Genomic DNA, 14,361 nt, shown 5'->3' on the forward strand with positions numbered 1-14,361 from the left:
ACATCTACCACTGGAGACATCTACCACTGGAGACATCTACCACTAGAGACATCTACCACTAGAGACATCTACCACTAGAGACATCTACCACTACTCTGGAGACTTCTACCACTAGAGACATCTACCACTAGAGACATCTACCACTAGAGACCTCTACCACTAGAGACATCTACCACTAGAGACATCTACCACTGGAGACATCTACAACTAGAGACATCTACCACTGGAGACATCTACCACTGGAGACATCTACCACTAGAGACATCTACCACTAGAGACATCTACCACTACAGACATCTACCACTGGAGACATCTACAACTAGAGACATCTACCACTGGAGACATCTACCACTGGAGACATCTACCACTAGAGACATCTACCACTAGAGACATCTACCACTATAGACATCTAACACTAGATACATCTACCACTATAGACATCTACCACTAGAGACATCTACCACTAGAGACATCTACCACTGGAGACATCTACCACTGGAGACATCTACCACTAGAGACATCTACCACTAGAGACATCTACCACTAGAGACATCTACCAATACTCTGGAGACTTCTACCAATAGAGACATCTACCACTAGAGACATCTACCACTAGAGACATCTACCACTGGAGACATCTACCACTGGAGACATCTACCACTAGAGACATCTACCACTAGAGACATCTACCACTACTCTGGAGACTTCTACCACTAGAGACATCTACCACTAGAGACATCTACCACTACTCTGGAGACTTCTACCAATAGAGATATCTACCACTGGAGACATCTACCACTGGAGACATCAACCACTGGAGACATCTACCACTAGAGACATCTACCACTAGAGACATCTACCACTAGAGACATCTACCACTGGAGACATCTACCACTGGAGACATCTACCACTAGAGACATCTACCACTAGAGACATCTACCACTAGAGACATCTACCACTACTCTGGAGACTTCTACCACTAGAGACATCTACCACTAGAGACATCTACCACTAGAGACCTCTACCACTAGAGACATCTACCACTAGAGACATCTACCACTGGAGACATCTACAACTAGAGACATCTACCACTGGAGACATCTACCACTGGAGACATCTACCACTAGAGACATCTACCACTAGAGACATCTACCACTACAGACATCTACCACTGGAGACATCTACAACTAGAGACATCTACCACTGGAGACATCTACCACTGGAGACATCTACCACTAGAGACATCTACCACTAGAGACATCTACCACTATAGACATCTAACACTAGATACATCTACCACTATAGACATCTACCACTAGAGACATCTACCACTAGAGACATCTACCACTGGAGACATCTACCACTGGAGACATCTACCACTAGAGACATCTACCACTAGAGACATCTACCACTAGAGACATCTACCACTACTCTGGAGACTTCTACCAATAGAGACATCTACCACTAGAGACATCTACCACTAGAGACATCTACCACTGGAGACATCTACCACTGGAGACATCTACCACTAGAGACATCTACCACAGAGTCTCAAATCTCTGGAAGTCCGAAACAGGTTTCCCTCAAGAATTTCCCTGTAATTAGCATCATCATTTATTCAGTTCTGACCAGTTTCCCTGCCAATAAAAACCATTGATGAGGTTCTCGGGGCGATGAGAGGTGTTGGGTTTGTGCGAGACGTAGCTTTTTCCTTGATGGCCAAAAAGCTACATTTTAGTCTCATCTGACCAGAGTACCTTCTTCCATATGTTTGGGAAGTCTCCCACATGCTTTTTTGGTGAACACCAAACGTGTTTGCTTATTTTTTTCTTTAAGCAATGGCTTTTTTTCTGGACACTCTTCCCTGAAGCCCAACTCTGTGGAGTGTAGTGTTTAAAGTGGTCCTATGGACAGATACTCCAATCTGTGGAGCTTTGCCGCTCCTTCAGGGTTATCTTTGGTCTCTTTGTTGCCTCTCTAATTAATGCCCTCCTTGCCTGGTCTGAGTTTTGGTGGGCGGCCCTCTCTTGGCAGGTTTGTTGTGGTGCCATATTCTTTCCATTTTTTAATAATGGATGTAATGATGCTCCGTGGGATGTTCAAAGTTTCTGATATTTTTTTATAACCTAACCCTGATCTGTACTTCTCCACAACTTTGTCCCTGACCTGTTTGGAGAGCTCCTTGGTCTTCATGGTGCCCCTTGCTTGGTGGTGCCCCTTGCTTCAGTGGTGTTGCAGACTCTGGGGCCATTCAGAACAGGCGTAAATATACTGAGATCACATGACAGATCATGTGACACTTAGAATGCCCACAGGTGGTCTTATTGAACTAATCATGTGACTTCTGAAGGTGATTGACTGCTTAATCTTATTCAGATGCTTCATACCAAAGGGGGTGTATACATAACGCACAAAACACTTTTCCGTTATATCTTATTTACCATTTTTTTTAAATACGTTTTTTTTTTTTTTCATGTCATTTCACCAATTTGGACGATTTAGTGTTTGTCCATTACATGAAATACAAATTAAAATATATTTTAATTACAGGTTTTAATGCAACAGAATAGGAAAAACATGAAGGGGGTGAAATCTTTTTGCAAGGCAGTGTAAACATCCTATGTTTCTGTTCGGTAACAAATGTTATTCAATTGAATATAAGTGAATTACCCGTATCAGTGAAAAGCACTTCTGAATACCCACAGCATTGCTACAACCCTCCAACAAACATCCCCCCACCACTACCCCCCCATCAACTCCAACTACACAGTAGGGACTGTAGTTGATGACCCCCCCCACCACCCCTCCTCCTCAACTTCAACTACACAGTAGGGACTGTAGTTGGATGACCCCCCCACCACCACCCCCCACTCCTCAACTTCAACTACACAGTAGGGACTGTAGTTGGATGACCCCCCCTCCACCACCATTGCCCCCCTCCTCAACTCCAACTACACAGTAGGGACTGTAGATGGATGACCCCCCTCCACCACCATTGCCCCCCTCCTCAACTCCAACTACACAGTAGGGACTGTAGATGGATGACCCCCCCTCCTCCCCCCTCCACCACCATTGCCCCCCCTCCACCACCATCAACTCCAACTACACAGTAGGGACTGTAGATGGATGACCCCCCTCCACCACCATTGCCCCTCTCCTCAACTCCAACTACACAGTAGGGACTGTAGATGGATGACCCCCCCCCCCACCACCATTGCCCCCCCTCAACTCCACTACACAGTAGGGACTGTAGATGGATGACCCCCCCCCTCCACCACCATTGCCCCCCTCCTCAACTCCAACTACACAGTAGGGACTGTAGATGGATGACCCCCCCCTCCACCACCATTGCCCCCCTCCTCAACTCCAACTACACAGTAGGGACTGTAGTTGGATGACCCCCCCTCCACCACCACCACCCCCTCCTCAACTTCAACTACACAGTAGGGACTGTAGATGGATGACCCTCCCCTCCACCACCATTGCCCCCCCCTCCTCAACTCCAACTACACAGTAGGGACTGTAGATGGATGACCCCCCCTCCACCACCACCACTACCCCCACTCCTCAACTCTAACTCATTTACACAGACGGGATGGTAGATTGATGAACAGTCACCACTTCCACCATCTGGCCCCCAGTTTGTTTTCTTTAGCAGATGAAGCTAATTAGCGTATATGCTAACGACATTGAAGTCTTCTGGGTGGGTTGTGTTTCCTCTAGCCAACCGAGTGTGGCAGGCATGGAGGAGGGCGGAGAGGGTTGATGATGGCACCAGGCAGGAAACTAAATAGCATCAGAGTTTAGAGTTTAGCTCCCTCTCCCTTTCCAACCCTACTAGCTCCCTCTAACTCTCTCTCTCTCTTTCCCTGTTTCATCAGAACAGAGGACATTTCTCCAAAAAGTGTGATCTTTGTCCCCATGTGCAGTTGCAAACCGTAGTCTGGCTTTTTTATGGTGGTTTTGGAGCAGTGGCTTCTTCCTTGCTGAGCGGCCTTTCAGGTTATGTCGATATAGGACTTGTTTTACTGTGGATATAGATACTTTTGTACATGTTTCCTGCAGCATCTTCACAAGGTCTTTTTCTGTTGTTCTGGGATTGATTTGCACTTTTCACACCAAAGTACGTTCATCTCTAGGAGACAGAGCGCGTCTCCTTCCTGAGCGGTATGACGGCTGCGTGGTTCCATGGTGTTTATACTTGCGTACTATTGTTTGTACAGATGAACGTGGTACCTTCAGGCGTTTGGAAATTGCTCCCAAGGAAGAACCAGACTTGTGGAGGTCTACAATTTATTTCTGTGGTCTTGGCTGATTTCTTTAGATTTTCCCATGATGTCAAGCAAAGAGGCACTGAGTTTGAAGGTAGGCCTTGAAATACATCCACAGGTACACCTCCAATTGACTCAAATTATGTCAATTAGCCTATCAGAAGCTTCTAATTTCATGACATCATTTTCTGGAATTCTCCAAGCTGTTTAAAAAGGCACAGTGAACATAGTGTATGTAAACTTCTGACCCATTGGAATTGTCATGAATTATAAGTGAAATAAATTGTCTGTAAACAATTGTTGGAAAAATGACTTGTATCATGCACAAGGTAGATGTCTATTCGACTTGCCAAAACTATAGTTTGTTAACAAGACATTTGTAGATTGGTTGATAAACAAGTTTTAATGACTCCAACATAAGTGTATTTAAACTTCTGACTTCAACTGTACATACAGACAGACAGACAGACAGACAGACAGACAGACAGACAGACAGACAGACAGACAGACAGACAGATAGTGACATACATGCAGACAGACAGACAGACAGACAGACAGACAGACAGACAGACAGACACAGACAGACAGACAGACAGACAGACAGACAGACAGACAGACAGACAGACAGACAGACAGACAGTATACATACACACACACACACACACACACACACATACAGACACACATACATACATGCATACATACATACACACACACATACATACATACACACACATACATACACACACACACATACACACATACACACATACACACATACATAACATATACATAAATAAACACAGAATAAAATAAACAGAAGTCACATACATACAGTCATACATACAACACACATACATTCATATGATACACAAGACCATACACATCTATCTACACATATACATATACACATCTATACACAATATATATATACACCATCATACACAATATATATATACACCATCTATCTACAATATATATATACACCATCTATCTAAAATATATATATACACCATCTATCTACAATATATATATACACCATCTATCTACAATATATATACACCATCTATCTACAATATATATATACACCATCTATACACAATATATATATACACCATCTATCTACAATATATATATACACCATCTATCTACAATATATATATATACACCATCTATACACAATATATATATACACCATCTATACACAATATATATATATACACCATCTATACACAATATATATATACACCATCTATCTACAATATATATATACACCATCTATACACAATATATATATATACACCATCTATACACAATATATATATACACCATCTATACACAATATATATATACACCATCTATACACAATATATATATACACCATCTATACACAATATATATATACACCATCTATACACAATATATATATATACACCATCTATACACAATATATATATACACCATCTATCTACAATATATATATACACCATCTATACACAATATATATATACACCATCTATACACAATATATATATACACCATCTATACACAATATATATATACACCATCTATCTACAATATATATATACACCATCTATCTACAATATATATATACACCATCTATACACAATATATATATACACCATCTATACACAATATATATATACACCATCTATCTACAATATATATATACCATCTATACACAATATATATATACACCATCTATCTACAATATATATATACACCATCTATACACAATATATATATATATACACCATCTATACACAATATATATATATACACCATCTATACACAATATATTATATACACCATTTATACACAATTATATATATACACCATCTATACACAATATATATATACACCTATCTATACACAATATATATCTCTCACCATCTATCTATATATCTATCTATCTATCTATCTATACATCTATCTATCTATATACACCATCTATCTATATATATACACCATCTATCTATACACAATATATATATACACCATCTATACACAATATATATATATATACACCATCTATCTCACAATATATATATCCATATATACACCATCTATACACAATATATATATCTATCACAATATCTATCTATACACAATATATATATATATATACACCATCTATACACAAAATATATATATACACCATCTATACACAATATATATATACACCATCTATCTACACAATATATATATACACCATCTATCTGCCTCTATATATATATATCTGCCATCTCTACCTCCCTCTCTCTCTCTCACTCATCTATACTCTCTATCTATCTCACTCATCTATCTCTCTCTCTCTCTATCTTGCCATCTATCACTCTATATCTCTCTCTCCTCTCTCTCTCTCTCTCTCTCTATCTCTCTATCTATCTATCTATCTATCTCTCTCTCTCTCTCTCTCTCTCTCTCTCTCTATCTATCTATCTGCTCTCTATCTATCTCTCTCTCTATCTATCTCTCTCTCTCTCTCTCTCTCTCTCTCTCTCTCTCTCTATGCGTACCTCCGGCTCTGAGCAGCGGCTCCAGTTTCAAACACATAGAGATTGAACAATAGAAGGAGAATGCTGCAGGCCTGCTGGTTTGCCCTCTCACTGGTTTATAGAAAACATTTCACTTTGGCTCTCGATTTGTGCTGCACTGTGCCTGTGCACTCCGATGTGCTATTGTCCTATGAGGCAGGCTTCACAGTAATGACGCTTTCAATCTCTCCGCACCGCAGGTGGGTGGCCAGAGTACAGCATACCTGGCTAGCCCCCCTGCCTCGCCTACTTCAGCCCCTAGCCCCAAGCCTAGTGTGGCCCTCCTTCACAAAGTTTCAAGGGTTTGCATCCCAAATCACACCCTATAACCTACGTAGTCCATAGGGCTCTGGTCAAAAGCAGTGCACTAAATAGGGAATAGAGAATTGCAGGACAAACTCCTGAATGTGATTAAAACCTATGGCAGTTACCTCGTTCTTTCACTAATAATAATTATCATCAATGTGTTTAGCATTTTGTTAATGCTGGGAAAAGCAGTTGGATTGAGATTTGAAGTAGGTCTAATATAAAATGTTCTGCTAATCATGCATTTTAAATCTACTGAGTCCATTTACTTTTCAAGGGACCTTTAAGCGATCACCAACACATGATTCGGCTTAGCTATCTTGAAAATGCGTAGGGGGCGATCGTCACTTTGTATAGATGATGTCTTTAAAACTCAGACGTCATTAGGTCCTCCTTTAGGGTCAAATAGACCTGTTGAAATAGATCTTGGTTTGGTTGTTGTTGTAACGTGTTGTCAACATAACAACGCTTGGTTTTGTTGTTGTTTGGTGTGGTTTGTTGTTTTAACGTGTTGTCAACATAACGCTTCACAACGTCTTGGTGTGGTTGTTGTTGTTGTAACGTGTTGTCAACATAATAACGCTTCTTGGTGTGGTTGTTGTTGTAACGTGTTGTCAACATAACGCTTCACAATGTGTTGGTGTGGTTGTTGTTGTAACGCTAACGTGTTGTCAACATAACGCTTCACAACGTCTTGGTGTGGTTGTTGTTGTAACGTGTTGTCAACATAACGCTTCACAATGTGTTGGTGTGGTTGTTGTTGTAACGTGTTGTCAACATAACGCTTCACAACGTGTTGGTGTGGTTGTTGTTGTAACGTGTTGTCAACATAACGCTTCACAACGTCTTGGTGTGGTTGTTGTTGTAACGTGTTGTCAACATAACGCTGCACAACGTTGGTGTGTTGTTGTTGTAACGCAGTTGTCAAACATAACGCTGCACAACGTGGTTGTGGTTGTTGTTGTAAGGCATGACCTGTGCCGTGTTTAAACCACCATCCATGTCTGTGTCATCCAGTAGACGGGTCAGACAGACGGGGTTTCTTCATGTATTGCCTCATTGACTACAGAGAGTCAGAGTGACACTCTACTGCCACAGCTAATACGTCAAGCTTTAACTCAGTCCCAAATCACATCCCTATTCCCTACAAAGTGCCCTACATTTGACCAGGGTCCATAGGGAGCTACAGTATATAGTGAACAGAGTGCCATTGGGGGACGTGGGTAATGGCTGTTAGATGAACGACACAGTTCACTGCAGCGGTTCATATTTAAATGCACATCTGTGTCCAATCGCTGTTGATAATGATCATTGTTTACATTTATATAGTGTGAGTCCCAAATGACACCCTAAATCCTTATATACTGCACTACTATTGACCATAGGGTGGTCATATGTTTTCTATATAAGGAATAGGTTGCCATTTGAGATGCAGAAATAGCGGCGTCGCTCCGTCAGGGCATCTGAAGCCCTTCACGTTTGTTTAACTCAGGCTACAACTGATGAAACAGATGAGTTAAGGGCCTTTCTATAGGTTACCTGGCTACTCAACATCTATCAGGTTACCTGGCAACACAACATATATCAGGTTACCTGACAACTCAATATATATCAAGTTACCTGGCAACACAACATATATCAGGTTACTGGCTACTCAATATATATCAGGTTACCTGGCAACACAATATATATCAGGTTAACTGGCTACTCAATATATATCAGGTTACCTGGCAACACAACATATATCAGGTTACCTGGCTACTCAATATATATCAGGTTCCCTGGCAACACAACATATATCAGGTTAACTGGCTACACAACATATATCAGGTTACCTGGCACTACAATATATATCAGGTTACCTGGCTACTCAATATATATCAGGTTACCTCACTACTCAATATATATCAGGTTACCTGGCTACACAACATATATCAGGTTACCTGGCTACTCAATATATATCAGGTTACCTGGCAACACAACATATATCAGGTTACCTGGCTACACAATATATATCAGGTTACCTGGCTATACAATATATATCAGGTTAACTCATTACAATATATATCAGGTTACCTGGCTACACTCATATATCAGGTTACCTGGCAACACAATATATATCAGGTTAACTGGCTACTCAATATATATCAGGTTACCTGGCAACACAATATATATCAGGTTACCTGGCTACTCAATATATATCAGGTTACCTGGCAACACAACATATATCAGGTTACCTGGCTACTCAATATATATCAGGTTACCTGGCTACTAAATATATATCAGGTTACCTGGCTACTCAATATATATCAGGTTACCTGACTACTCAATATATATCAGGTTACCTGGCTACTCAATATATATCAGGTTACCTGGCTACTCAATATATATCAGATTACCTGGCAACACAACATATATCAGGTTACCTGACTACTCAATATATATCAGGTTACCTGGCAACTCAACATATATCAGGTTACCTGGCTACACAACATATATCAGGTTACCTGGCTATACAATATATATCAGGTTACCTGACTACTCAATATATATCAGGTTACCTGGCTACTAAATATATATCAGGTTACCTGACTACTCAATATATATCAGGTTACCTGGCAACACAACATATATCAGGTTACCTGGCAACACAATATATATCAGGTTACCTGAATACTCAATATATATCAGGTTACCTGGCAACACAACATATATCAGGTTACCTGGCAACACAACATACATCAGGTTCCTGGCAACACAATATATATCAGGTTACCTGGCAACTCAATATATATCAGGATCTGGCAACTCAATATATATCAGGTTCCCTGGCAACAATATATATCAGGTTACCTGGCTACACAATATATATCAGGTTACCTGACTACTCAATATATATTAGGTTACCTGGTTACACAACATATATCAGCTTACCTGGCTACTCAGGTACATATTCATACACATGCATGCTTGTGCAAACACACACACACACAAAACCAATGAACACTTAATTTCACTCAAACACGCCAACTCTCTTGTATATTTCTTGATCTTAAAACCAGTCCTTGAAATCCAACAACCACATTATTGGTAAACAACAACAATAATAACAACAACCACAATAGTAATACTACCAGTCTGGTGGACACTATATAATAATGCTATTCGGGATGTTTGCTGGATAATACATGGAAACACTTTGACTGGCTCAAACTGGTTCCTGTTTATGGTAGACTTCCTGTCTGGTGTTATACAAACTGGTTCCTGTTTATGGTAGACTTCCTGTCTGGCGTTATACAAACTGGTTCCTGTTTATGGTAGACTTCCTGTCTGGTGTTATACAAACTGGTTCCTGTTTATGGTAGACTTCCTGTCTGGTGTTATACAAACTGGTTCCTGTTTATGGTAGACTTCCTGTCTGGCGTTATACAAACTGGTTCCTGTTTATCGTAGACTTCCTGTCTGGCGTTATACAAACTGGTTCCTGTTTATGGTAGACTTCCTGTCTTGCCTTATACAAACTGGTTCCTGTTTATGGTAGACTTCCTGTCTGGCGTTATACAAACTGGTTCCTGTTTATGGTAGACTTCCTGTCTTGTTATACAAACTGGTTCCTGTTTATGGTAGACTTCCTGTCTGGCGTTATACAAACTGGTTCCTGTTTATGGTAGACTTCCTGTCTTGCCTTATACAAACTGGTTCCTGTTTATGGTAGACTTCCTGTCTGGCGTTATACAAACTGGTTCCTGTTTATGGTAGACTTCCTGTCTGGCGTTATACAAACTGGTTCCTGTTTATGGTAGACTTCCTGTCTGGTGTTATACAAACTGGTTCCTGTTTATCGTAGACTTCCTGTCTGGTGTTATACAAACTGGTTCCTGTTTATGGTATACTTCCTGTCTGGCCTCATACAAACTGGTTCCTGTTTATGATAGACTTCCTGTCTGGTGTTATACAAACTGGTTCCTGTTTATGGTAGACTTCCTGTCTGGCCTCATACAAACTGGTTCCTGTTTATGATAGACTTCCTGTCTGGTGTTATACAAACTGGTTCCTGTTTATGATAGACTTCCTGTCTGGTGTTATACAAACTGGTTCCTGTTTATGGTATACTTCCTGTCTGGTGTTATACAAACTGGTTCCTGTTTATCGTAGACTTCCTGTCTGGCATTATACAAACTGGTTCCTGTTTATGGTAGATTTCCTGTCTGGTGTTATACAAACTGGTTCCTGTTTATGATAGACTTCCTGTCTGGTGTTATACAAACTGGTTCCTGTTTATGATAGACTTCCTGTCTGGTGTTATACAAACTGGTTCCTGTTTATGATAGACTTCCTGTCTGGTGTTATACAAACTGGTTCCTGTTTATGATAGACTTCCTGTCTGGTGTTATACAAACTGGTTCCTGTTTATTGTAGACTTCTGTCTGGCATTATACAAACTGGTTCCTGTTTATCGTAGACTTCCTGTCTGGTGTTATACAAACTGGTTCCTGTTTATGGTAGACTTCCTGTCTGGCGTTATACAAACTAGTTCCTGTTTATGGTAGACTTTCTGTCTGGTGTTAATACAAACTGGTTCCTGTTTATGGTAGATTTCCTGTCCTGGTGTTATACAAACTGGTTCCTGTTTATGGTATACTTCCTGTCTGGCCTCATACAAACTGGTTCCTGTTTATGATAGACTTCCTGTCTGGTGTTATACAAACTGGTTCCTGTTTATGGTATACTTCCTGTCTGGCCTCTGTCAAACTGGTTCCTGTTTATGATAGTCTTCCTGTCTGGTGTTATACAAACTGTTCCTGTTTATGTCTGACTTCCTGTCTGGTGTTATACAAACTGGTTCTGTTTATCTAGACTTCCTGTCTGGTGTTATACAAACTGGTTCCTGTTTATGGTAGACTTCCTGTCTGGCTTATACAAACTGGTTCCTGTTTATGGTAGATTTCCTGTCTGGTGTTATACAAACTGGTTCCTGTTTATGATAGACTTCCTGTCTGGTGTTATACAAACTGGTTCCTGTTTATGATAGACTTCCTGTCTGGTGTTATACAAACTGGTTCCTGTTTATGATAGACTTCCTGTCTGGTGTTATACAAACTGGTTCCTGTTTATGATAGACTTCCTGTCTGGTGTTATACAAACTGGTTCCTGTTTATTGTAGACTTCCTGTCTGGCATTATACAAACTGGTTCCTGTTTATCGTAGACTTCCTGTCTGGTGTTATACAAACTGGTTCCTGTTTATGGTAGACTTCCTGTCTGGCGTTATACAAACTAGTTCCTGTTTATGGTAGACTTTCTGTCTGGGCGTTATACAAACTGGTTCCTGTTTATAGTAGGTTCCTGTCTGGCGTTATACAAACTGGTTCCTGTTTATCGTAAGTCTTCCTGTCTGGCCTTATACAAACTAGTTCCTGTTTATGGTAGGCTTCCTGTCTGGTGTTATACAAACTAGTTCCTGTTTATCGTCTTCATGTCTGGCGTTATACAAACTGGTTCCTGTTTATCGTAGGCTTCCTGTCTGGCCTCATACAAACGTTAGTAAAATGCTGAATTCATTTAGGTGATTCTCCTCCATTCATTCCCAAGTAGAGCCATCCTGTTCTGAGACAAATAAGGAAGTTGTTAATTGAATCCTCATTATATTCTTCTTACTGGCTCATTGTGTTGTGACAATGGCTGAGTGTGAACCAGCCAGGCATTTTGGCAATTAGCTTGCTTCTCTGTTTCTTCTGTTTGTCAGCGGACCAAGGTCTGGACACACACACACACACACACACACACACACACACACAGTCACACACAACATACACAAACATACACAGACAAACATACACACAAACAAGTTCTGGACAGAATATAATCACATTTGTTCCACAGTAATTAAAAAATGTGTGGCCTTGCATTTAATGACAAGGGAACTGGAAGCTGTTTCTGCCAGTTTGCAAATCACACATATGCACATGTACACACACACACACACACACACACACGACACACACACACACACACACACTACACACACACACAGTTCACACACACACACACACACACAAACACATCTCTCTCTCATAACTGTCTGTCTATCTCTGTCTCCTCTGTCTCTCTGTCTCTTAGTCTGTCTCTACTGTCTCACTCTGTCTCTCTATCCCTTAGTCTGTCTCTATGTCTAGCTCTGTAGTTCTCTCTATCTCACTGTCTCTATGGGCTGTCTCTCTATCTCACTCTGTCTCTCTACTATCTCTTGGTCTGTCTATGGGCTGTCTCACTCTGCTCTCTATCTCTTAGTCTGTCTCTATGTCTCTTACAGTCTCTCTGGGCCCTGAGTCTGTCTCATCTCCTATTCTGTCTCTATATCTTTAGTCTGTCTCTCTGTCTGGCTCATTCTCTGTCTCTCTATATCTTAGTCTGTCTCTCTGTCTAGCTCTCTGTCTCCTATCTCTTAGTCTGTCTCTATGTCTTGCTCTCTGTCTTGCTCTCTGTCTCTATCTCTTCGTCTGTCTCTCTGTCTTGCTCTCTGTCTCTATATCTTAGCTCTGTCTCCTGTCTCACATGGCTCTCTATCTCTTAGTCTGTCTCTCTGTCTTGCTCTCTGTCTCTATCTCTTAGTCTTTCTCTCTGTCTCACTCTGTCTCTCTATCTCTTAGTCTGTCTCTCTGTCTTGCTCTCTGTCTCTCTATCTCTTAGTCTGTCTCTCTGTCTAGCTCTCTGTCTCTCTATCTCTTAGTCTGTCTCTATGTCTTGCTCTCTGTCTTGCTCTCTGTCTCTCATCTATCTGTCTCTGTCTCTTTAGGTTCAGTTGACCTGCTGGGCCAGTCACACACCCTCACGGTCACTCACAGTGATTGGCTCTTATCTATGTGTTGTTGGCTCAGTGAGCGTAGAATGGCAGAGACACCACCGTGGGATATATAGACCCAAGCATTCTCAGACACTGTGTACACACTACTATTACACACAGCTCACCCTGAGTCCACACATGAGTCACACACACTCTGTACACACACACACACAGAGTCACACACACACACACACACACACCGAGTCACACACACACACACTCTATGGGCCCTGAGTCACACATGGCTCCCTATTCACTCTGTAGTCACACACACACACCGAGTCACACACACACCCTGAGTCACACACACACACCCACACTGTGTAGTCACTACTATTACACACAGTCACACACTGACACACACACACACCTATTCACACCGA

Source organism: Oncorhynchus masou, unplaced genomic scaffold (genome assembly GCF_036934945.1).
Source record: "Oncorhynchus masou masou isolate Uvic2021 unplaced genomic scaffold, UVic_Omas_1.1 unplaced_scaffold_736, whole genome shotgun sequence".
NCBI lineage: Eukaryota > Metazoa > Chordata > Actinopteri > Salmoniformes > Salmonidae > Oncorhynchus > Oncorhynchus masou.